This window comes from Geotrypetes seraphini, chromosome 6 (assembly GCF_902459505.1).
Source record: "Geotrypetes seraphini chromosome 6, aGeoSer1.1, whole genome shotgun sequence".
In the NCBI taxonomy this organism is placed as follows: domain Eukaryota; kingdom Metazoa; phylum Chordata; class Amphibia; order Gymnophiona; family Dermophiidae; genus Geotrypetes; species Geotrypetes seraphini.
This window is the reverse complement of record NC_047089.1, coordinates 215,281,382-215,307,235: the sequence shown is the minus strand read 5'-3', so window position 1 is coordinate 215,307,235 and position 25,854 is coordinate 215,281,382. Positions and strand designations below refer to the sequence as shown.

Genomic DNA, 25,854 nt, shown 5'->3' with positions numbered 1-25,854 from the left:
GATGTAAAATGAATGTCTAGGTCTAAACAGATGGACCCAGAATGTCCAGGTTTCGGAAAAGTGTTCTTATTGAGCAGCATGCCACTGGAGGGGTTAAGGGAGGTCATCTCCTTTGTTCCTTCTGAAAGCAAAACTGGCAAGGGATACTGGGCTCTCTGACAGCTTCAGCAGAAACAGACATCTCCAATGGCATTACGAGAGTGAGAGGCGCCCCCTCCCCTCCCTCGTCTCTGCCTCCCCCCCTCGCTCCTTTCCTGACCCCCCTGCCACGCACCGCCTTCCCTTTAGCGTACCTTGAGTAATACCTTTGGCGTGCCCCTCGCGTCAGCTCTCCATTGCATGCCACTTCCTATGCACAGCACCCGGAGGTGACGTCAGCTGTAGAGCTGAAGTGGTCGCGAGGAGCACACTGAAGTTGCTGCTCGCAGGTGCGGGGAGGGAAGGGGGCGTGCGCATGTCGAGGGAAGGAGTGGGAAGAGGTGGAGGGGGGCAGAGAGGAGGAAGGGTGCCGGCGCCCTCCAGCAACACGGCGCCCGGGGCAGGCCGCCCCCCTCACCTCCCTCTTACTACACCACTGGACATCTCTGTTCTTAAACTGGCTGACATAACCATTTACGTTTCAGCACCCAAATGTCTATGCTGTCATTCCATGACATAGATTATGCTGCCAGATACCTAGATATGTTAAGGACAATAGTATTTTATTTGATACTTGGAAAACCTTGACATTTATTAATAAATTAACAGATATTCCATTAGAGAAATCTACTTATCAATCCTTATGGCTAAACTCCAAGATTCAAATAGAAGGATCTGGGATCTTCTGGAAGCATTGGATGCAGGCAGCCATTCGTACATTAGATGATGTTATATCTAAAGGGAAACTGCTTGATTTTTCACGACTGCAACAATCATTTGGTATTTCAAAGTCTCAAAATTATAGGTGGTTGCAGTTGAAGCAGGCATAAGAACATAAGAACTGCCATCTCCGGATCAGACCTTCGGTCCATCAAGTCCGGCGATCCGCACACGCGGAGGCCCTGCCAGGTGTACACCTGGCGTAATTTATAGTCCACCATATCTTTATATGCCTCTCTTAAGGAGATATGCATCTAGTTTGCTCTTGAAGCCTAGGACGGTCGATTCCGCAATAATCTCCTCTGGGAGGGCATTCCAAGTGTCAACCACTCTCTGAGTGAAGCAGAACTTCCAGGCCATTCAGAATGGGTTCCCTGATTGGCAAAACTTAAAAACTCATTATAGCTTGCAGATCCTATGCTTCCAGACAGATCTTTTTAGGACATCCGGCCCGCCACACTCTCAAAATTGGAAGGTTGGCTATGCCCCTGGCACACAAAATGTTTGACTTCTGAGTGCAAGGCAATTCTCAGTTTAGTTACTCGAGCAAATCCCTTTGAAACTGCCCTGTTTGGGGACAGAATCCATTCTGTTTTCGCCCAGTACTCGTAGGGATCTATTTACTAATTCAGCATTTTAACAGTCCGTGCACATTAATTTTGTATTAATTTCCTAATGTAGAAAGTTCCTTTGGAACTTAGCAGACTGCTTGGCTACCTGTTTTTTTGTTTCTTTGGTTTTTTTTAGTATTGCCGCTATCCATAGAACCAGTGTCATTCAGTGGTCCCTATATATATTCCATGTAACTTGTTGTGCATATAGCAATGCTGAATTTATGCAGTGCATTTAAATGTCCCCATTGGTATTAAAAAAAACAAAAAACTGACCTTGAGCTTTAAATATTGACTTGCTCCATGTATATTGCCAAAAGGTAAATGTGGGAGTGTGTGGTGCAGAGGTTAAAGTTACAGCCTCAGAACCCTGTGTGGTGTGCGTTCAAACCCACACTGTTCCTTGTGACCCTGAGCAAGTGACTTAATCCCCCCCCATTGCCCCAGGTACATTAGATGGATTGTGAGCCCACCGGGACAGACAGGGGAAAATGCTTGCGTACCTGAATAAATTCATGTAAACCGTTCTGAGCTCCCTTGGGAGAACAGTATAGAAAACTGAGCACCTACGTATATTCCCGCAGACAATTATCTAAGGCCCTACCCGAGAACATAAAACTGTTCTACATGTTCAAGTCACTTCTAAAATGACTCCCATTTCATGTTTATTTAATCTCATTTATTACTAGAATTTCCATGTTCACTGGTAGCTGAGACATCGAATGCTTTTGCAGTAAGTGCTAATTGTGTGAATTAAAGTCACCTACATTTTGGTCTTTAGAGGGATGTTGATTTAAATGCTAGTATTTTGCTGTGAAATAATTAGGTGCTAATTATCGCTTGTCCTGTCCTGACAACAGCCTTCTCCCCCTCCCCTCGGTGACTTCTCACTTATTTACAGCACTTGTTTCTGTTCCCATTCTGTCTTCTCCTCTTTATAGCACCTTCTTCGCAATGTACTGCTTTTATTTCCACCTTTTTATACTTATAATTGCATTTCGAGGAACTTTTTTTGGGTCAGATAAGAAACTGGTATATTAAGGCTGTGCCTGAGAAAGGAACCTTGATCAGTAAATACAGATGTTTTTGATCCTTAAATAGTCTGTAAGGCTCCTGAATTTACTGTTGATGGATTATCAACACTTTCCTGTCCACAGTTTCCATCCCTACTTGTCCCCTTTCAAACTGTTTGTGGTTGTATCTGCACATTCCCATGTTCCTACAGTCTTACTTTGTAGCTGTGTGACTAGTGCTGGGACCAGCTTTTTCTGCATCTGGGACAGATGCTCAGAATTACTTGATGTCCTAGTGAACCATCTAGTAGAGAATGACACGGTGACAAAATTCATCACTGTTCCCGTCCCCGCGGATAACCGCGGGAAATCATCTTCATGTCATTCTTTAAGGAGAAAGGGAAGAATCAGAGTATAATTGGGCACAACCACTGACCCGCAAGCTTTGAAGAATGCTGGTGTAGAAGGACTGAGGTTGAGACAGTCACTACAGAATGACAGTATTTGGTATCCAGAGCAGATATTGTGATGTCATAATGCCTCTTTCCACCTGTGCCTAAGAGCCAATCACATCAGTGATGTCACAATGGCTTCATTATCCTTGGCTCACATAAGAATCAGAGTATGAATGGCCACAACTACTGACCCGGAAGCTTTGCTTTGAAGAATGCTAGTGTAGAAGGACTGAGGTTGAAATAGACACTAAAAAATGACATGGGATTATTTCCCGCGGTTATCCGCGGGGATGGGAACGGTGATGAATTTTGTCACCGTGTCATTCTCTACCATCTAGCTCAGCATTCTCTCTTCTTGACAGTGAAGGCATAGTTCTCCCCGAGGTTGCAGTGACTCCATTACAATACCTTCTGTTCCCTTCTTTCTCTCTCTCCTACTCAGCATCCATTTTTCCTCCCTCTCCCCTCTCTGCCTCCTCTCCTTGCCTTTCTTTCCCTCCCTTACTGCTAGCCCTCCATTTCCCTTTTCTCCCCTCTGTTCCTTGTCCAATAGCATCTCTCCACCTTTCCCATCTACCTTTTGCCCCCCCCCTTTTCCCTCATCTCTTCCTGTCCACTAGTGGGCACTGCTCTCTTTCTTCCTCATCCATCTACTCAATAGCAGCTCCCTCTGTATTATTCTACAATCACAAAGAAAAAAATTGAAGGACCCAATAATCAAAGCTTTTTAACCAGGCAGGAGGTTAAATTGCACTCAGCAGACCTGTTCGGTGGCACTTAACCATCCAGTGCTCCTGAATATTGACTGTAATCATCCATTCTCAAACCAGGAAGTACAGGGGTGGTCCAGGGGTGGAGTTGGTGAAGAGCTGGAAGTTATGCAGGAGCCAGAAATATCCAGTTCTGGTTATTGCAGAATTAAACAATCAAATAGGACTGCACAGCCTAACTGAATATCAGCTGGCCCCCACATAAGTTCTGGGGCACAGCAGCCATATTGGTGGGCCAATCTGATTCCCCCCTACCTATCTAATTCCCCCATACCCTCTGAGTTTTATCTCCCCTCACTTGAGACCATTGTCGGGGGCATTGAACAGCCCTGGTGGGCTTGGTGGGAGAGAGGAATTGGAAGTCTGTTTTTTTTTTTATTTGGTGGGTGGGGGGCAGGGAGTCTGAGCTGTCAAGCTTTACTTTCCTGTCAGTGCCTGAGCTAATTAGTGCTCAAGTACTGACCAGAAAGTAAGGCTATGACAGCTCAAACCCTGCTGGAAAATTTTGTACACAAATCTGGCACAGCTAGGTTACAGAATCACCCGGTAATGATACAGAATCACTCAGCAGTGGCGTGGTAAGGGGGAAGGGGACAGACCACCTTAGCACCAGCACCTCTCTGCCCTCCCCCCCCCCCCACACACACACCAAGCTCATTCTCTACCTTCCCCTCCCTGTACCTCTTTAAAATTTTTGCCAGTGTAATCAACTACTCTAGCCTGTTATTTGCACTGGCCTGGATCCCTCTGAAATCACTTCTGGATTGCGGGGCCAGGAAGTGATGTCAGAGGGAAAGCCTGTGTGAACAGCAGGCTGGAGAACCTACTCACACTGGTGAAGATTTGAAGAGGAACCGGTAGTGGGCAGGGAGGGCGTGAGTGGGGCAAAGAGGTGATGAGAAAGGCATAGGGGGTCGGTTCCAAAGGAGCAGGGGGGCAGAGAGGAGGGCATGGGGGGGTGCGTTACCGCCCCAGGCGCCTCCTACCCTCACTATGGCACTGTTGCCTGGTGTGCTCGTTTAAATATTAATAAACCTATTTTACTACCATCTTAATATTAATGACCTCATTGTACTACATGTGCATGGCAGAGTCAGAGACTGCTAGGAAGCTTGGAAAAGATCACAATGAGCCATTTTGATAATCGGCCAGTAAAATATTGGCACACTAAACCAGTTGGAACCGATTTAGTGTCCATCATTAAGGGCACGGTAAGTTTGGAGAATCCGGCCCACAGTGGCTGTTCTTTGGTCTGCACTACCTGTTCCAAGGTCACCTCCTCCTAAATCTTACCACTCCTGTCCCTGAATGATAGAAGGATGGCTGGATTAGAGAATGGCTTGATTATTCATTGATTGCTCTATGTTCCATATGCTGCAAAATCTACTGATGTGCATGACTGAGAAAGATCAGCTAGTCTTCGTTTTAAATGTAGTTTTAACAATTTTCATGTGATTTTTTTTCTTATATTGTGGCACACATTTGTTTGTTTTGGTGCAATGATGCACACAATACCTTTTTTGCACCTGCAATTTGATTGTGTGCAGGGCTGCACAATCACAGTAATTGGGACAGCCCTGCGTACAGAATGCAAGGGAATAAATACTCAAGGATTAGGGCCCGAATATATCCCTTATTCACTCAAAAACACGCCCCACACGGACAAACGATACACACACGCAGCAACACTACAAGGCCTTACTTACAACCCACAACATTCACACTCCCCAAAGAGAAAGGGAAAAAGGAAAAAGAAAAGAAGTGGAGAAAAAGGCCTCAGTTCAGCTTCATCTGGACAAAAAAACTCCACTTCTACAAAAGCTGTTTATGTGTAAATGCTGAAAAATAGTCCAAGAAAACAAGGCAACTAAAGTAGCCTCTCAGGTGGTAGCAAACAGCACACCTAATACAGATGAAAGTCAGTGGGTGAATGTAACAAAAGGCAGTATAGTCCAGCTCATAACATCCATAGCAAAAGCAAGAAAAAATAACTTAGCTGCTAATGGCCTCCAAATCCAGGCCAGGCAGTCCTTACACCCAACGGGGAACCCTCTGTTTCGCATTAAATCGCTGCGTCAGGGGTGTCCATATCATTGCTTCACATCCAGATATTCCAGACCCACCATACTCCTCCGTGAGGTGCACAAATCACTCCCCATCCATTGGTCCACTACAGTGGGTGGGACCAGGGTTCTAGTGGGGGTGTCACACTGTACATGATTCCGGCTCAAGATGCTCCTGATTGTGTGTTAATTTGTAGGTTTATGTGCATAATTTAAAAAATTTTGGCATCCATATCATCAACTAAATGTATATTCATGAATGTACATCCCTACTGGCCTTACCCTTTCCTTCCTGTTTCCTGCACACTGCCTCAGAAAGGAGGGTCAGGATTAACCAATAGGCCAAGTGCCTAGGGCCTGAAATGGTCAGGGGGGGCCCGATGAAGGAGGGCATCAACATTGTTTTTTCCAAATGGCGACGGGCTCCGCCAGCATCGATCGGCAACGCGGGCCCTCCCAATCGGCAACGCGGCCCCCCCCCCCATCGACAGAAAGTAAGACAAGCAAGCAACGCGGATAAGAAAGGCAACGGGAACTGTAATTGTGCAAGTGGTGCTGCTTGCCCAAAGCTTCCCTCTGACGCAGCTTCCTGTTTCCGCCTGGGCGCATGGTGGGATGGGGCGGGGCAGGGGAGGCCAGATGTACTTGTGTGCCTAGGGGCCCTCGACGAATTAATCCTACCATGGGTCTATAGCTGGAAGCGTAGGGCTGTTTTCTGCTGCCTGAGATAAGGCAAGGGGCCAACGGAGTCCTATGACCAGAAATCTATGTGCTCATGCAGTGGATCCTCTGCTGATGATGCCCAGTTTGCATTGGATGCCCTTCCCCCATTCAGTCCAGCACTTGCTTGACACATGCTGTTTAGATGACACCAATTTACTAGTTTCACAAGTCATTATTACAAACTCTTCTGCTTATCAGTTCAATGGGAGGAAAAAAAAATCTATCACAAAGTTTAGGAGTTATAGCCAATGAAATCCAGACATCTTAATGGACTTTTCTGCAGATTAAAATTGTGGAGTTCTCAATGAAATCTGATTTACTGGTGCTAGTTGTAAAAATTTTATTGCCGTTAATAAAACCAGTAAATCTTGACATGTCCGATTTGACTTGGCTAGTAAAAATTTCACATAAAGCCCTGCTTGAAGTAACATGTTATAGCCAGATCACTTGAAAAAGCCTACACAGAGTGATCCAGTGTCATGAGATCCTGGATGGTAGATAAGAAAAAAAAAATAAAAATAGATTTTCAGGTCATCTCCCTGAAACAGACTGTATAGGGCTGAGGATGGGACTGAGCACGCAGAGCGGACCAGGCAAGGTCTGGGAAGCACTCAAGAATCATTCGGAAAAGTTGAAAGGGGACAGATTCAATACAAATGGCAGGAAGTTCTTCTTTACCCAACGTGTGGTGGACACTTGGAATGCGCTTCCAGAGGACGTTATAGGGCAGAATACAGTACTGGGATTTAAGAGAGGATTGGACATTTTCCTGCTGGAAAAGGGAATAGAAGAGTATAAATAGAGGATTACTGCTCAAGTCCTGGACCTGTTGGGCCGCCGCGTGAGCGGATTGCTGGGCAAGATGGACCTCAGGTCTGACCCAGCAGAGGCATTGCTTATGTTCTTATGAAGCCAAATCAGTGCACGTAAGAATTTTACTGCTCTTGTGTGACCTTTTCCAACACCCCAAATGTGAACGACTCAGATTCCATGAGAGCCGCTATTCTCATAGTATCCCTCTCCTCAAGTTTCCGAATACAGTTCAAACTCCTCTTACTGACTTACAAGTGCATTCACGCTGTAACCCTCCCAATATCTCTCTTCACTTATCTCAGCTGGAGCTGCTCAGCTGGAGCAGGTCCTGGTACTGAAACAGGGGTTGCAGTGCTGAACTAGAGACAGCAAACACATCATTACGTTGAAGCAGGGACTAAAACAGGGGTAGGAAACCACAGACCTCAAGGACCACAACCTAATTGGGTTTTCAAGATTTCCTTAATAAATATACATGAGATTGATTTGCACGTCACTGCCCAAGAGGGTGTGAAGAAGGGCACACACACATGTTTCTATTTGTTTAGGACCAGGACTAGGATCAGGAATATCTTGTCAGTCCGGGCAAGCGCAGTACCAGACATATAGCTCTATGAAATAAGAGTCCACACCAATTGTCAACTTGAACCAAAAACAAAATTTTGATTTAGTTCCAATTGCCAAAAAAAAAAAAAAGCTTAACAGTTCATATACAGGTGGCTAATGTATTTACTCCTCTTCAGAAAAAAATACCTTTAAGTTCAATTATTAGTACCTCAATGGAAAACATGCAGCCAGCTTGATGACAATTCACAGCAGTCAGATATTAAAACTTTGCAACCTGCACGTAGCTTGCTGGTCAAATTAAATGAATTTCCCATCTGCCTTAGCTGATACAGGGTTGTGGCCTGGATGGTAAACACAATTCCAAACAATCTCCCACTCCTTTACCTGGATCCTTCTGGGGTGCAGTGGTTCCCCATACCACCACACAATGCCAGTCAGCAACTTTTTCCGTTTTGGTTCTGGTCCCAGAAACTCCCGAATCCTTATCAAGATGAGTGCCCGTGATACCTTGGTGTGTGGCTATAGGCAGGGTAATTCCTTTGCAGTTCAGAACACTGGTATTGGTATGGCAGAAAAAATAGGGGGGTCTCCTTTTGAGATGAATAATCAGAGGCGGGAGATGACCAGAAACAATTTTGACAGGCAAAACAGGAGCTTAAATTATCTTGAAAGAGTTCACTGCTGCCACCAAGAACATCTCTCAGCATAAATCCCTCCTTCACTGCCATTCCCTTCTATTGACTTCCTATAATCTCTGGAAAGCTCTAGTGCCAGAAGGTCTAAGTTTCCAAGCAGGTCCAGGAAACAAAAATTCACCAAGAGAGCAAACTAGGGGCTAGATTCACTAACCTGCCAGATCGTGACTGATCCGTGTCCGATCCGGGCAGGTCCGATGGATTCTTCAACCAGTAATATTCAAATGGGGGCAATCGGAGGAACACCCCCATCTGCCGGAACAAATCACTAGTGTGCGATCCCGACGCATGTGCAGACCATCTGTAGATGGTCTGTGCATGCGTCCAAGACCCATCCGAGCCGTGACTTTTTAAAAAAAACTTTACTTTTTAGCCCAGTGAACCCGTGGATTTAACCCGCTTTAAACCTGCAGGTTAAAACCATGGGCTCGCTGTGCGGGGAAGGGTAGGAGAGATTTAGGGGAGAGCAGGGCGGCAGGCAGGAGAGATTTGGGCGGCTATTTGGGGAGAGCAGGGCGGCAGCCAGAAGAGATTTGGGCGGCGATTCAGGGGAAAGCAGGGCAGCAGGCAGGAAAGATTTGGGGCAGAGAGCAGGGCAGCAATGGAGCTGGAGAGTTGGAAAGGACGTTTGCGACTGGTCCCCAGCAGTCGCTTCTTGGGTATATCAGCCAGCCCAGTCGGATCGCAAAATTTGGGTTGTGAATTGCGTCCCTGCCTACTTTGCATGCCATTCCCCTCATTTGCATGCACAGATCGGAATCAGATCGGCAGAGAGGTAAGTGAATCGGGCTGGAGTAAAATCGGGTCGCAAAGAGGTCACAAACCAATCGGTACACAATCGGTTTGCTTAGGGAATCTAGCCCTAGGTCAGGGGTCTCAAAGTCCCTCCTCGAGGGCCGCAATCCAGTCGGGTTTTCAGGATTTCCCCAATGAATATGCATGAGATCTATTTGCATGCACTGCTTTCATTGTATGCTAATAGATCTCATGCATATTCATGAGGGAAATCCTGAAAACCCGACTGGATCGCGGCCCTCAAGGAGGGACTTTGAGATCCCTGGTCTAGAACAGATATGGGCAATTCCAGACCGGCCAGAATCCAATCGGGTTTTCAGGATTTCCCCAATGAATATGCATGAGATCTATGTGCAGGCACTGCTTTCAATGCATATTCATTGGGGAAATCCTGAAAACCCGACTGGATTGCGGCCCTCGTGGAGGGACTTTGAGATCCCTGCCCTAGGTGTTGCAATGTTGCTTGAAAAAAACGAACAAAAAACTGGAAACAAAATGCTGTCCTAATCTACAGGCAGCCTGCTTTCATTGGCTGGACACCTAAAACAGACAGGCTGCACAGAAGTAGGCACACAGGCACAAAAAATACAAAAATCTAGAACAGCAGGGATAAATTTCTCCCAATGTTACACATACAGGAGGTTCCATAAGAAGTGGGCTGTTTAGCCTTCAGGTTGCCAAGAGCAGCTCCCTGTTTCCCATTCTGACGGGTGCTTTTAATTATCATCCAATACCTGATACCTAAGGGTATGGCTAAGGGTATGGCTATGATAACCCACAACCCTGAGGTTGTGGGTTCAAACCCATGCTGCTCCTTGTGACCCTGGGCAAGTCACTCAATCCCCTCTTGCCCCAGGTACATTAGATAGATTGTGAGCCCGCTGGGACAGACAGGGAAAAATGCTTGAGTACCTGAACAAATTCATGTAAACTGTTCTGAGCTCCCCTGGGAGAACAATATAGAAAATTGAATAAATAAATAGTGTGAAAAGCTTCAGCCTCTGATAACCAGATCTGGTATTGTGACATCATAATGCCTCATAGTAACATAGTAGATGACGGCAGATAAAGACCTGAATGGTCCATCCAGTCTGCCCAACCTGATTCAATTAAAAATTTTTTTTTTTTCTTCTTATCTATTTCTGGGCAAGAATCCAAAGCTTTACCCTGCACTGTGCTTGGGTTCCAACTGCCGAAATCTCTGTTAAGACTTACTCCGGCCCATCTACACCCTCCCAGCCATTGAAGACGTCCCCTGCCCATCCTCCACCAAACGGCCATACACAGACAGTTCAATATTTAATATTATTTTCTGATTCTAAATCTTCTGTGTTCATCCCACGCTTCTTTGAACTCAGTCACAGTTTTACTCTCCACCACCTCTCTCGGGAGCGCATTCCAGGCATCCACCACCCTCTCCGTAAAGTAGAATTTCCTAACATTGCCCCTGAATCTACCACCCCTCAACCTCAAATTATGTCCTCTGGTTTTACCATTTTCCTTTCTCTGGAAAATATTTTGTTCTACGTTAATACCCTTCAAGTATTTGAACGTCTGAATCATAGCTCCCCTGTCCCTCCTTTCCTCTAGGGCACAGGTGTCAAAGTCGGTCCTCGAGGGCCGGAATCCAGTCGGGTTTTCAGGATTTCCCCAATGAATATGCATGAGATCTATGTGCATGCACTGCTTTCAATGCATATTCATTGGGGAAATCCTGAAAACCCGACTGGATTACGGCCCTCGAGGAGGGACTTTGACACCCCTGCTCTAGGGTATACATAGTCAGGGCTTCCAGTCTCTCCTCGTACGTTTTCTGGCGCAAGCCTCCTATCATTTTCATTGCCCTCCTCTGGACCGCTTCAAGTCTTACGTCCTTCGCCAGATACGGTCTCCAAAACTGAACACAATACTCCAAGTGGGGCCTCACCAATGACCTGTACAGGGGCATCAACACCTTCTTCCTTCTACTGGCTACGCCTCTCTTTATACAGTAGCCACTGCCTTGTCACAATGTTTTTTTTGCCTTTAGATCTTTGGACACTATCACCCCATGGTCCCTCTCCCCGTCCATGCATATCAGCTTCTCACCTCCCAGCATATACGGTTCCTTCCGATTATTAATCCCCAAATGCATTCCTCTGCATTTCTTTGCATTGAATTTTAATTGCCAGGCATTAGGCATTAGGCCTCATTCCTCCAGTGCCTAAGAGCTAACCTCATCAGTGATGCCACAATGACTTGATTGTCCTATACTTGGCTCACTTTTACTATATTTTGATTTCTAGAGTGGTGCAGTGGTTAAATCTACCGTCTCAGCACCCTGAGGTTGTGGGTTCAAAGCCCCGCTGCTCTTTGTGATCCTGGGCGTCACTTGCTCCCCCCCATTGCGCCAAGTGAGCCCATCGGGACAGACAGGGAAAAATGCTTGCGGACCTGAATACATTAATATAAACCTTTCTGAGCTCCCTGGGGAGAATGGTTTAGAAAATTGAATAAATAAATGAAGTTGATTCTCATGATTATGCTAATTAATATGCTTAGCACATAACACAAAGATTTGTCTGATATCAGTGGAGAATTTAAGCTTTACCCAGAAGCTTAGGAATTATCAAGATATCACTGCAAAATGTAGCTTGAAGCCAGAAAAATAGATTTTTGTAAATCTGCTGTTGTCAAATCCAAACGTTCAAGGTTTTGCATAAATATGTCTAGCTTTGGTATAATGCTGCCTAAAGCTCCTATAGCAATCAGTGATGGCCTAACGTGGTTTTCTCCAGAGTCTTGCCATTTTTATTGCCAGGTCTTGTAAACACCGATGTCTATGTTTTCTCACATAGACTTGGATTCTCTATTTGAAATAGGGAATGCATGTCTTCATTCTAGCAAAAAAATTGTTCCAGGAAATATTAATCTCCAAACTTCATAAGGAGAACATAAGATACACGATCCTCAGAGGGTGAAACTACCCACAGGTTCAAGTGAGAAATACTCACTAAACCACGATCTTCACTGGATCACACCCGTATCTTCTTTTATCTTTTTTAGTTTTTTTTGTACTTTTTACCAAATATACTTTTTAAAGTTCTTTTAATCCATAACTTAAATAATTTAGTAGTCTACTTAGCTTGCTGGTTTATAAAGGGGAGCGCCTCCACCAACATGCCATGTTTCACAACGCTTTCCTCAGGGTTGAGGCTCCCTAATTGTATTCATGTGCAAACTGAAACTCGCTCCATTCAATTAGATTTCATATTGAACCATTTCATATTGTCTTCATTCTAGAACACTGTCCATGTGGCTAATATACTTTATCCTGTGAGAACCTAATATTCACCTTTGTACTCACAGTATTCAAATATATTTAGTCTGGTGGACTTCAGCAGCTAATTTCAGATCACACTTTTCACATCTGAAACTTGTTTCGCCAAACTTCATTAGTCCAACCAACTACCCTCTTGTAGTGTTAATTTTTATCGTTCATAAATAACTTATCAAAATAGCTTATCGAAATAACACTTATCTTAATTAGATGCTTCAAGAGGGAGCTCCCGACATGACATCATGTTTTGCCGGAAGGCTGTTCCCTATAGTGATCACAAAATTCAAACATTAGTATATTAAACCAATAACAAATCTTCATCTAACCACCTAACTCCAACCTGCCTACTTTATGCTACACACGAGTCATCTTTTAACATCTCTCAAAGATGGCCGTGGCGTTCTTCTGTCTTTAAATTTCCCCCAGCTACTTTCAGTAACCAGTCACACAGCACATAAATCTTCACATCAGTGGCATCATTTCATTCATACTCTCCAATATCACACTAAAGTTATCTATTCTATTTCGGAATTTAGACCACATGGGGGTCACTGTATTCAATTTAAATATCCATTGTTGTTCCCTGTAATTCAACCATCTTTTACAGTTACCACCCTCCCCACCCTACCTTGATAGAATCAATGACCCACCATTTCAAATCGACCACAGAATGATTAAATGCCAAGATATAATGGATGACTTTAGTGTGATATTGGAGAGTATCAATGAAGTGATGTCAATGATGTGAAGATTTACATTGTGTGTGATTGGTTACTGAAAGTAGCTAGGCAAAATTTAAAGACAGAATGCTACGACCATCTTTGAGAGATGCTAAAAGATGACTTGTATGTAACACAAGGTAGACGGGTTGGAGTTAGGTGGTTAGATGAAGATTTGTTACTGGTTCAATATACAGTGGTACCTTGGTTTACGAGCATAGTTCGTTCCAGAAGCATGCTCGTAATTCAAAGTACTCGTATATCAAAGCACATGTCCCCATAGGCCACAATGTAAACTGAAACAATTTGTTCCACAACCAAGGTTTACTATGGTGGCCCAGGGTTGGGTACCTGCCTGTGGGTGCTGCAGCTCTTGTAGCGTGGTGGCTTTCTTTCCCCGGGGTCCCCGTGCGGCTCTCCTCCCTCTTCGGCCGATGCCTTTTCCGTTCACCAGTGCCTCCCGGCTTCTGATTCAAGCCGGTCGCCATCCTTCTGGTGCATGTGCAGGACCTCTGAACTCCCCCGTCAAGCCGGCGCCGTCCAACAACACGCGCATCACATAAAAGCACGCAGGACGTCCTGCGTGCTTGTACATGGTGCGCGTGTTGGTGGAGCGGCGCCGGCTTGAAGGGGGAGTTCAGAGGTCCCGCGCATGCGTCTGGAGGATGGCCGGCTTGAATCGGAAGCCGGGAGGCACTGGTGAACGGAAAAGGCATCGGCCGAAGAGTGAGGAGAGCCGCATGGGGACCCCGGGGAAAGGAAGCCACCACGCTACAAGGGCTGCAGCACCCACAGGCAGGTACCCACCCCACCATAGAGCTCGTGTAGCGGATCAACCCTCGTTTTGCGAGACGAAAGTTTGCTGAGTGTTTTGCTCATCTTGCAAAACACTTGCAAACCAGGTTACTCGCAAACCAAGGTTCCACTGTACTAATGTTTGAATTTTGTGATCACTATAGCCTTGAAACAGCCTTCTGGTGAAACATGATGTTATGTTGGGAGTTCCCTCTTGAAGCATCTAATTAAGCTGAGTGTTATTTTGATAAGCTATTTTGATAAGTAATTATAAAAATTAACATTACAAGAGAGTCGTTGGTTGAACTAATGAAGATGTTTGGCAAAAATAAGTTTCAGATTTTAAAAATGTGATTTGAAATTAGCCACTGAAGTCCACCAAACTAACCCCCTCTTTTACAAAGGTGCGCTAAGCTTTTGAGCACACACTGAATATTAGTGCACGCTAAACATGCGCTAGATGCTAATGCGTGCATGTTATCCTCTGGACGCGTTGATTTAGCGTGCGCTAAATCCACACTAAAACGCTTCGCACGCCTTTGTAGAACAGGGTCTAAATATATTTGAATGCTGTGTGTACAAAGTGCCTTTATTCTAGGACAGCCCGCAGACTCCTTTGCCCTCCTCTCCTCATAACTCTGGCCATCTCAATGCATTGAGTTACTCCATGCGTGAATGGCCTCTGTTTTGAAATAGCACTTGAACAACTGGGCTTATTCAGACATTTAAATGCTGCCATTTACACCTAAAATAACCGCCTTAATATAGTTCCAAAGTACGCATGGACTTGACATCTGCTTTTTATGCAGGTGAAATTTCAACAGAAAATACTGCAACATCGATTTCAAAATACCGTTTGCAGTTATTTTATTTTTTCTTCTGCAGTCTAGAGATGTCTCTGGAAGTGGCAACTTGTGGTTAAACGAAAAGCATGTGCGTTATGAAGGATGTGCAGACTTTTAGCCCATTTTCTCACTGCCAATTTATTCAGATAAATGACTTTAAAAATTGCCTTCTGTGAGATAAGGGTTGACATAACTGCATGGTAGTGATAGCAAAAATTTGTCTGCAAAGCTTAGACATGAATAAGTAAGTCTGGGAGCTCTTATGAGAAAAGAAAGGGTGGCCTTTACTTAGAGAAAACATAAAGAAGAAGATCCAACCGAATCTGCAGTGAAGAATGAGAAACCAAAGCAAAGGAAAACTACAGAAATATGTACAATGGTGCAGGCTAAGTTTATTGTATCAAAAAAATGGTAAAAAACAACACCTTAAAATACACCAAGGGACCCGACACGGTCCGTGTTTCAGAAAACACGCCTTCATCAGGGGTCCCAACTAGAACGAAAGCCAATTGAAACCTCCAATAAAACTGTAGCCTGTAGGTATAACGAACGCCAAAGGCAATCTATATACAGCCTTTACTTAGAGAACATGGCAGTGTTGGATGATCATGACTGGATTTGACATGCTATACTGTGCCCGTTGTGTGTGGATCGCCCCACGGTACCACCGGAATAGATTAAACCCAGTGGTCTAGTAGGTCTCCTAATCTATAAGTGGTAAATAAGTTGCAGAGGTTCTTGAGAATACAAGCTGGAGCTTCGTCTCCAGATGCTGGCTTTGGTAGGAAATTGTAAATAACAGCAAGAATTAACAGTACAGATTACCTGAATAAGAGGGATCCTTATCATCAGCTCTTTGAATGAGCTCCATTCGATTAGATTGCTTAATGTTTTAATAGAAACCTAATGGACTCTAAAATGGATACATTTGATGAGTTAAATAGTAGTAATTAAATGTCATTGAATGTCTTTCCTGAGATCAGATGACTGCAAGTACTGTTACTGTACTGAAGGAACATAATGGAAAAGGGATAATATCAATATAAATTATTTAGCACAACTCTTTTTATTAAGTTCTTCAACAAGAATTCTAAATTTTAAAAAATCCAACATAAATCATGAGGCGTTATACATTAATAGGGGCATTTTCAAAACACTAAGATGTCCAAAAAATCGCATAAATCGGCACTTGGACATTTTTCTCGCCAATACGTCCAAGTGCTGATTTTTGAAGCCAGCTTTCTGGACGTCTTGCTAGATAGACTTCTTAACCAATGTGCATCCAAAGTTCGAGGAGGCATATTACAGGTGTATTATGGGCAGGCTTTGGGCGGGCTTAGCACTTGGACGTCTTGTGGTGATAAACATTTCCTAAGACGTCCAGGATGGAAGTTAGACGTCTGGAGCTAGACTAGTTTTAAAAGCATTTAAGTGCCAAAAAGGTACCCAAATTGACCAGATGACTACTGGAGTAATTAAGTAATGATCCCCCCATACACATTCCCCAAGTGGTCACTGACCTCCTCCCATCCCACAAAGATCTGATGAAACAATACATACCTGTCTCTAAAACAGCATCACCTGGTATGGGAAAGCCTTGTACAGCAACACACAGGTGTATTAAGTAGCCTGGTAGATGGGCTAGTGAACCATAGAGAGAAGGACACAGGCCCATAAGCCACATTGGTGGCGGAAAGTGTGAGGCCATCAAAACCCTATTATACTGCCATATAGGGGCCACCTACAGCCATAAAGGTTGTTGAGGTGGTAGACAGGTGAGTATACAAGGAGGTGCAGAAAAGTTTTCAGCCCAAACAACTTCCTAAATTCTGAGAGTTATTTTGCCACTGTAGCTGAAAAGAGTGTCATTTTATTTGGCAAAATACCAGTGTTTCAGATCATTTGTTGAACCATGTCGCTGAAAAGTGTGGAATTTTCAAGTGTGGAACTCCAAGCCATCATGAAGTTCTTATTTCTGCAGAAGAAAACTCCAAAGGAAATCCATGAATATATGATGCAAACACTGAGTGGCAAATGCCCATCCTACTCCACAGTGAAGAAGTGAAGTGGTGTGCAAACTTCCAAGTTGGAGATTTCGAGACCGAAGGTGCAGCAAGGTCTGGGAGACCTCAAACGGTCTCCTGAAATTGTTGACCATATCCATGACCTAATTTTGACAGATCAGTGAAAATTGACTGAAACAATTGCTGGGACACTACAGATATCCAGGGAGCATGTTGAGTATATAATCCATTAGCAGCTTGGTATGCAGAAGCTGTCAACCAAGTGAGTGCCCAAATGTTTGAATGCTGCTTAGAAACGACACCAAGTGGACACTTCCAAGTTGATTTTGCAGCATTTTCAGTGAGCTGGTTCCAACTTTTTGGAATAACTAGTTACTGTTGATGAAACACGGTTACATCACTATGATCCTGAGACACAACAGTCCATGCAATGGTGACACTCAGGTTCTCCAAAGCCAAGGAAATTCAAGACCCAAAAGTCAGCAGGAAAGGTCATAGCCGTAGTGTTTTAGGATTAGGAAGGTGTTGTAATGACTGCCTATCTTCCGAGAGGCCAAACAGTTAATGCAGAATACTAATGTAACTTGCTGTGCCGATTAAAGGAGGTATTGAAAGAAAAAAATGAGAGGGAAGCTGTGGAAAGGAAAAGCATTCCTTTTGCAAGACAATGCACTTGCTCACAAGGTTGGAAAAATGATGGATGCTTTGATGCAGTTGGGGTTTCAGTGCACCCTACTCACCAAACCTTGCTGCATCTGACTATTTTCTGTTTCTAAACCTTAAAAAGAGTTTGAAAAGGCAACAATTTTCAAGTGATTTTGAGGGCATTGTAACAGCAGAGCAGTATTTCCATGACCAGACATCTGAGTGTTTTTTGGAAGGGTTACAGAATCTTCAGACACAATGTGCCAGAGGATATGGTAAGAGCAGTTAATGTAGCTGGTTTTAAAAAAGGTTTGGACAAGTTCTTGGAGGAAAAGTCCATAAACTGCTGTTGAGACAGAAATGGGAGAAGTCACTGCTTGCCCAGGATCGGTGGCATGGAATGCTGCTACTATTTGAGTTTTTAACCATATAGCAAAGGGGGGGGCTTTTAACTTGGACTTGAACACTTTGCAAGAGACGGAACCCGCCGTAGGGGCTCGGGCAGTTTGTTCCAGGCATATGGCACAGCAAGACAGAAAGCAGAGGAGGAGAAGGGCACAGAAAGGAGGGACTTACCAGCTGAGCAGAGCTCATGGGGAGGAACTTAGGGGGGAATAAGTGAAGAGAGATAGTGAGGGGCAGCCGAATGAATGAATTTGTAGGTCATTAAGAGGAGTTTGAATTGTATTCGGAAATGGATGGGAAGCCAATGAAGTGACTTTAGGAGAGGGGGTAACGTAACCATAGCAGTTCTCACGGAATATGAGTCATGCAGCCACATTCTGGATGGATTGAAGGGGAGAGAGATGGCTGAGTGGAAGACCTGAGAGCAGCGAGTTGCAGTAATCTAAGCGTGAGGTGATGATAGTAAGAATAAGACCATCCCTCTGACTCTTTCCTGTCTGCCTCCTCGTATATCAGTTCCAATTCAAAATAGAAAAAAAACCCACGAAAACACATGGACTCCAGAGGTAAAACAACCAAGCTGTAATTATTTAATGAAACTTTCATTCATTTATTCAATTTTCTATACCGTTCTCCCAGGGGAGCTCAGAATGGTATGCATGAATTCATTCAGGTACTCAAGCATTTTTCCCTGTCTGTCCCGGTGGGCAATAATGTTCAACTTCAAAAACAGTGTTCAAACAAATGTACACTTCCCCCTCCCCATTCGCGATTTCTGCACTCGCGATTTCACATAATCGCAATTTTTTTTCTGGGGAGGGGGAAAATAAAAAAAAACATATTTTTAACCTCCCTGCCGCCTTCCCGGCCTTACCTAGTGGTCTAGAGGGCTTTCAGGGCAGGAGCGATCTTCCTAAGCTCCTGCCCCGTGCAGATCGCCATGAGGAAATGACTGTAGGGAGTTCCCGTCGTAGTCTCGAGAGACTACGGGAACTCCCAGCAGCCATTTTCTCATGGCGATCTGCACGGCGCAGGAGCTTAGGAAGATCGCTCCTGCCCCGAAAGCCCTCTAGACCACCAGGTAAGGCCGGGAAGGCGGCAGGGAGGTGGGGGGTGGGTCAGAGCCGGATAATCGCGGTTTTTCACCATTCGCGGTCCGGCTCTGCCCGTATCTCCCGCGAATAAAGAGGGAGAAGTGTACAAGGTTAAATTGTCTGTTTTCTGGGGATGGGAATATAATTGTGGATTATGGTGAAAACCTGATCACTCGTAAAAAATCAGTCAGCTGTTTACACCGTTCAATACAGTTCTTATCCGCCTATCCCCATCCCAACTGGCAACTCCAGTGAAGGCTGTACTCTGTCTGGCTCTCCTCCAGACAGGCATGTAAAATCAAAACAACCAAAAAGACAGAAATCCAGCAGGGCAGGATTAATTCTTCGAGGGCCCCTAGGCATACAAGTACACTGGACCCCGCCTATGTCCCACCCCCATTTATCTGTCTTCTTATTTACTTCTTTATTTCCACTTGTATTTCTTTTTTTTTTTAATTCAAAACAAACAAAGATTAGCATACCAGTGCACAGTTTTTCTTCTTCTTTTTTTTTTTGCAAATAATTTTTATTGAAAAAGCAGTCAATACAAACAATAAACTCTATGCAACCCCCAAACGTCTCTGAACAAATCCCCCTTCCTTCCTTTCCCACCTACTTACCCAGGACTTTAACTCTGAACCCTTTCCATGCATATATAAAAGTGTTCAAATATTTGTATAGCAGTAATACTATATGAAATATAAGTCTATATTAATAACCAAGTTTACAACGCCTCTCAACTGCCTCACTCTACATCAACCAACTGTAACCCGTATGTATGTATAAACAACCAAATCTGTAACTCCTCTAGTACGTTCCACTCCATGTATGTTAACTTGCAGCGAAACAACAAGGCAAGCAGTCCACCAAAGAATCCAACATGAAACAAAAGAAGATTGACAGAAAATAAGGAGATTCAAATCAGGTTAATTCAAGGTGCTCCCAAGAACCATGCCTGATGCATTTCGCCAAACAAGGCTAGTCAACGCTAACAAAAAAACATGTCTTTCATACAAACAGAACACAGAAAACACCTTCGCCTAGTATGGAATAAGTAATCACAAACTAACTTCTCCCCCCTTTTACAAAACTGTAGTATGGTTTTTAGCCACGGCCCGTACTAAAAAAATGCTCTACAATTTTGTAAAAAGAGGATAAAATAGAAATACGTAGACAAAGGTTAAATAAAACCATCAAGAAGCAGGACTCTGCATAAAATGCAACACCACAGAAACAGCAATGCATGTCCCTAAAGCAAAAAAACTAAATAAATAGAAATTTTTTTTCTACCTTTGTCTTGTCTGGTTTCTGCTCTCTCCTCATCTTTTTGTCAATATCTTCTTTTCATCTTCTGTCCTTCTAGCACTTCCAGAAACTATATGCCTCCTCCTTCCATCTATCCCTTCACCTTCATTGGTCTGGCATCCATTTTCTTCCATTCCCTTCTCCAATGGTCTGGCATCTCTCTCCTCTCTTCTTCCCTTCCCTCTCCCACACCCCCATGGTCTAGCATTTCACTCTCTCCTCTCCCTTCCCTCCACTTCCATCAGCATCAGCCGCCTTTCTTTCCCTTCAACCCAATTGCATCCAGTATCCTTCCCTTTCCCTGCACACAATTGCTTCAGCATCTGCCCCCTTTCTCTTCCTCCACCACCCTTCCATGCTCCTTTCTCCCCCTCCAAACATTGCTGCTGGCTCTGCCCTCTGAGCTCCTTTGCCCGAAAGCAGCATTATAACAGCTGAGGGCAATGGCCCCCTCCCCGCAGCAAGGGCAATGGCCCCCCCCTGCAGCAACAGCAATAGGCCTCCCTCCCGGCATCAACCGCAATGAAGCCAGATCTGTTACTGGAAGGTCCCGCGATGACTGCGTCTGCTGGTCCACCCCCTCCGACGTCACTTCTTCCGGAGCAAGTAAGTGACGTTGAAGGGGGATGGACCGGCAGAAGCAGTCATCGTGGGACCTTCAGTAACAGATCCGGCTGCATTGCGGTTGATGCCGGGAGGGGGCCCATTGCCGTTGATGCTGGGAGGGGGGCCCATTGACATTCATGCCGGGAGAGGGGCCTGTTGCCGTAAATACCGGGAGGGGGGCCTGTTGCTGTTCATGCCGGGAGGGGGGCCCATTGCCGTTGATGGCAAGGTGAGTCATCCTCCTTCAGCGGGCCCCCCCTCACAGTTTTGGGCCCTAGGCATGTGCCTACTGGGCCTATTGATTAATCTGGCCCTGCCACTCTGCGAATCTGCCAGGCCTTTCATCCAGCTGCCTGATTCAATGTCAGATCTCCCTGTCTGTCCTCCCGACTCGAGCACTCAGTTTCTCTCTCACCCACCTCCAGTCTTAATGTAGGCATTCTTGCCCTGCTCAGCTCATGGAATCGTCTCTGCTTTCATCTCTGGAGCTCACACTTGCTGCCCTCTGTTCTTCTGACAGAGGCAGTCTCCATTCAAAAAAGTACTCTTTGGTGGTACCTCATGGGACGCTTCCTCTCTCCTCCTGGTCAATGGCTGGGAGCATGGAAAACCAAAGACGCTCTCCCTAGTAACACAGGTACTTTTATCCTTCTCAGCTCTCCTACTCCCAATGACACCTCCTGCCATTCATTTAACCTAACTGTGAAATTCATAACCATTTCTGCAAACTGTATCTTTTAACTCATTAGTGCACTGAGTATGGCACTCACCCAGGCCTCCAGCACTCCTCCCCCATTGGCAGGTTCTGGCCTAACAAGCTTCAGTAATCCCCTGGGAAATCTCACTCAGACACCCTACACTCTCATTCCCTAGGTGGATTACAGTAGTATGAGGGGCCACTGAAAAGTTCTCAGCCCAACCAAGAAGAGAATGATATGGAGCCATGAAACTTATAACTATTCCACACTTTTTGTTTCAATGATATGAAACGAAGTGTCAAGAAAAGTGTGGAATAACTCACAAGGTTTGGACAAATTCCTGGAGGAAAAGTCCATAGTCTATTATTGAGATGGACATGGGAGAAGCTGCTGCTTGCCCTGGATTGGTAACATGGAATGTTGCTATTATTTGGGTTTTTGCCTTGTACTAGTGACCTGGATTGGCCACCGTGAAGACGGGCTACTGGGTAACATGGATCACTGGTCTGACTCAGTAAGACTATTCATATGTTCTTAAGTTTCATGACTCCACATTATTCTCTTTGTGGTTGGGCTGAGAACTTTTCAACTGCCCCTCGTATCATGGGTTAATCAGATCTTTAAACAAGTGGATTTCTCTATAATTGCAGCCAAAGTACTGTAGACTTTGCCAGTTTTGTCTTCCTGCCATCTTGCGTGAAGAGTCTGGCTCAGGTTTAGAACATTTGGCCATGGGACTGGCTGCTGCAGAGGATACTGAACTGAGCTTAAGCATTTCCCACTTAATAAAATCACCACAGTGACTTATGAACAGCTGCTACCGAAGCAAGTGGAGAGTGATTTAGTGAATTAGAGGGCTCTTTTCACACATCAAGTCACTCACACCACCATCTTGTTTCTATGAAAATTATTTAAATAACTAACTAATACAGTCCCTCCTGCCAATACCCCATGAACCCCGCCAATGATCAACGGCAGGAGGGATGCCCAGTCCTCCTGCTGACACTCCTTGAACCCCCCCCTGGAAAATTTGCCAGCAGGAGGAATGCCTAGTCCTTCTTGCTGACACCCCCCCCCTGAAAGTTCACCCCCACCCCTCTGGAAAGTTTGCTCCCACTCCCACTCTTGGTAGAATTAAATAAATGACTGAATTGTATGTATATTTTATTTGTATTGTACGTATTTGTATTCATTTGATCATAGGTTTTTTTTTCTTTTTTTCAAGCTGAAAGTCAAGGCATGAAAATAATTTCTAATTAATAATTTTTATTCTTTCTGATTAAAATAAAATTAAAACAGTTTTGAGGGCCCTAGGGATGATATTCAAAGCGAATTAACTGGCTGGAAACAGCCGCTGACTATCCAGTCATTTTCAGCAGGTCTGAACAATTTCCTGGACAAAAAAGTCCATAGTCTGCTAGTGAGACAGACATAAGGTAAACCACTTCTTGCCCTTAGATCGGTAGCATGGAATATTGCTACTACAAGTATATGGGTTTCTGTCCGGTACATGTGACCTGGATTGGCCACTCTGGAAAGAAAATACTGGGCTAGATGGACCAATAGTCTAACCCAATATCTCTGTTCTTATGTTACGTTCTTATATTCAAGGTTGGTGACTGGATATCTCCAAGGTGCGCTAACTTTGAATATCTGTGTTCAACACTAGTGGCACTGCTTACCGCCAGCAGAATATCAGGGGGTGGGGTGCCTATTGTGTTTATTGGTGGTAGCACTATGTTTGGGGGGGTTGCCCTGCAGTAACAAAGACAGAAAGGCTTGTGAAAATTGACGGAATGATAGATCATTTAAAGTGCAGGCATATCCTGGAGGATACCCTGTTCTGGACTGCCATAGATTTAGCACTGGGGAGAAGATTCACCTTCTAGCAAAAAAATGATCTAAACCCAATGCAAACACAACAGAGTGGCTCAGCAAGAAAAAAAGAGAATGGATTTGAGCAGCCCAGACATGAATCCTAATAGAAAACTTGTGCTAAGATGTAAAGACCACAGTTCATAGATGATCCCCAGCCAACTTGAAAGAGTTGAAGTATGCAAAACTGTTAAACATGAGGAATAACCAGCAGAAGAAGGGAGGTGTTGATGTCCCTATATAGGTCATTGGTAAGGCCACACTTGGAGTATTGTGTTCAGTTTTGGAGGCTGTATCTGGCGAATGATATAAAAAGACTTGAAGCAGTCCAGAGGAAGGCAACGAAAATGGTAAGAGGTCTGAACCAAAAGAAGTTTGAGAAGAGACTGGAAGGCCTAAATATGTATACTCTGGAGGAGAGGAGGGACAGAGGAGATATGATACAGATGTTTAAATACTTGAAAGGTATTAATATAGAACCAAATCTTTTCCAGAGAAGAAAAATTGGTAAAACTAGCGGGCATAATTTGAGGTTGCAGGGAGGAAGACTCAGGAGCAATGTTAGGAAATTATTTTTCACGGAGAGGGTGGTAGATGCCTGGAATGCCCTCCCGAGGGAAGTAGTAGAGAGGAAAACAGTGATGGAATTCAAAAAAGCGTGGGATAAACATAGAAGATCTCTAATTAGACAACAAAGGATGTAAAGTAAAGAACTAAGGCTGGTATTGGACAGACCTGCATGGTCTGTGTTCCATATATGGTGTTTCGGTGTAGAATAGACTGGGGTGGGCATCAATGTGAACTCCACTAATATGGAACAGGAAGATGTTACTGGCCAGACTTTACGGTATATGTCCTGCAAACAACAGGATGGTTGGATAGGCTGGAGTAAGCTTGGACGGCAACTTCAGAATTTGGAACCTAGGACAATACTAGACTTTATAGTCTACGACCCAGAAATATCAAAGAAGAGGCAAGTTAATCTAATCATGTAATTTTTAATGAGTATAACTTATGGGCAGACTGGATGGACCGTTCAGGTCTTTATCTGCTGTCATTTAATAATAATAATAATAATTGCTTTATTTATATCCTGTCATACCTTTTCAGTTCAAGACGGTGTACAATAAAGAAGAGGTACAATGTGGATATTGTAGATACAGGAATCGATACATGTGTGTGGGGGGAGAAAGGTACATGAGAACAGTGAAGTTATAGGGTAGGCTTAGAGAGGGGGAGGGTGGGCAACAGAGTGGCAAGAGGAGGGGAAGAAGGGAGAAATGGTCTGGAAGGTAAGGTTGGAAGATCAGACAAACTGATGTCCTCAGGCAGATAGACAAGCTAAAGAGCGACAAGTCGCCAGGTCCGGATAGCATTCACCCAAGGGTGCTCAAGGAATTAAGAAATGAAATAGCAGAGACACTTCAGCAAATATGCAACCTATCCCTAAAAACTGGAGAGATCCCGGAGGACTGGAAAATAGCTAATGTCACGCCCATCTTCAAGAAGGGTTCGAGGGGCGACCCGGGAAACTATAGGCCGGTAAGCCTCACATCGGTCCCGGGAAAGATGATGGAGGCACTGATTAAGGACAGCATCTGTGACCATATCGAAAAAAATGGACAGCTAAGGTCGAGCCAGCATGGGTTCTGCAAGGGTAGGTCGTGCCTCACAAACTTGTTGTACTTCTTTGAGGGGGTAAACAACCAGGTGGACAAAGGAGAACCCATAGACATAATTTACCTAGACTTCCAGAAAGCCTTCGATAAGGTACCACATGAGCGGTTGCTCAGGAAGCTATGGAACCATGGGGTGCACGGGGAGGTCCACCGATGGATCAAAAACTGGCTGGCAGACAGGAAGCAGAGGGTTGGTGTAAAGGGCCATTACTCGGACTGGCAAGGGGTCACGAGCGGGGTTCCTCAAGGATCGGTGCTGGGACCGCTCCTGTTTAACATATTCATTGACGACCTGGAGGAGGGAACAAAATGCGAAGTCATCAAATTTGCAGATGACACCAAACTATTCAGCAAGGTTGAAACCACGGTTGACTGCGAGAATCTCCAAAGGGATCTTACGACATTGGAAGAATGGGCGAAAAAGTGGCAAATGAGCTTCAATGTAGGGAAATGCAAGGTCATGCATATAGGGAGAAGGAACC

At 44.6% G+C, this 25,854-nt stretch overlaps 1 protein-coding gene across 2 annotated transcripts in view; it reads left to right on the top strand.

Moving 5' to 3' along the window:
- The window catches only part of UNC5D (unc-5 netrin receptor D), a 761,056-nt gene that overhangs the window by 408,636 nt on the left and 326,566 nt on the right, over positions 1-25,854 (top strand). The window lies entirely within an intron of this gene.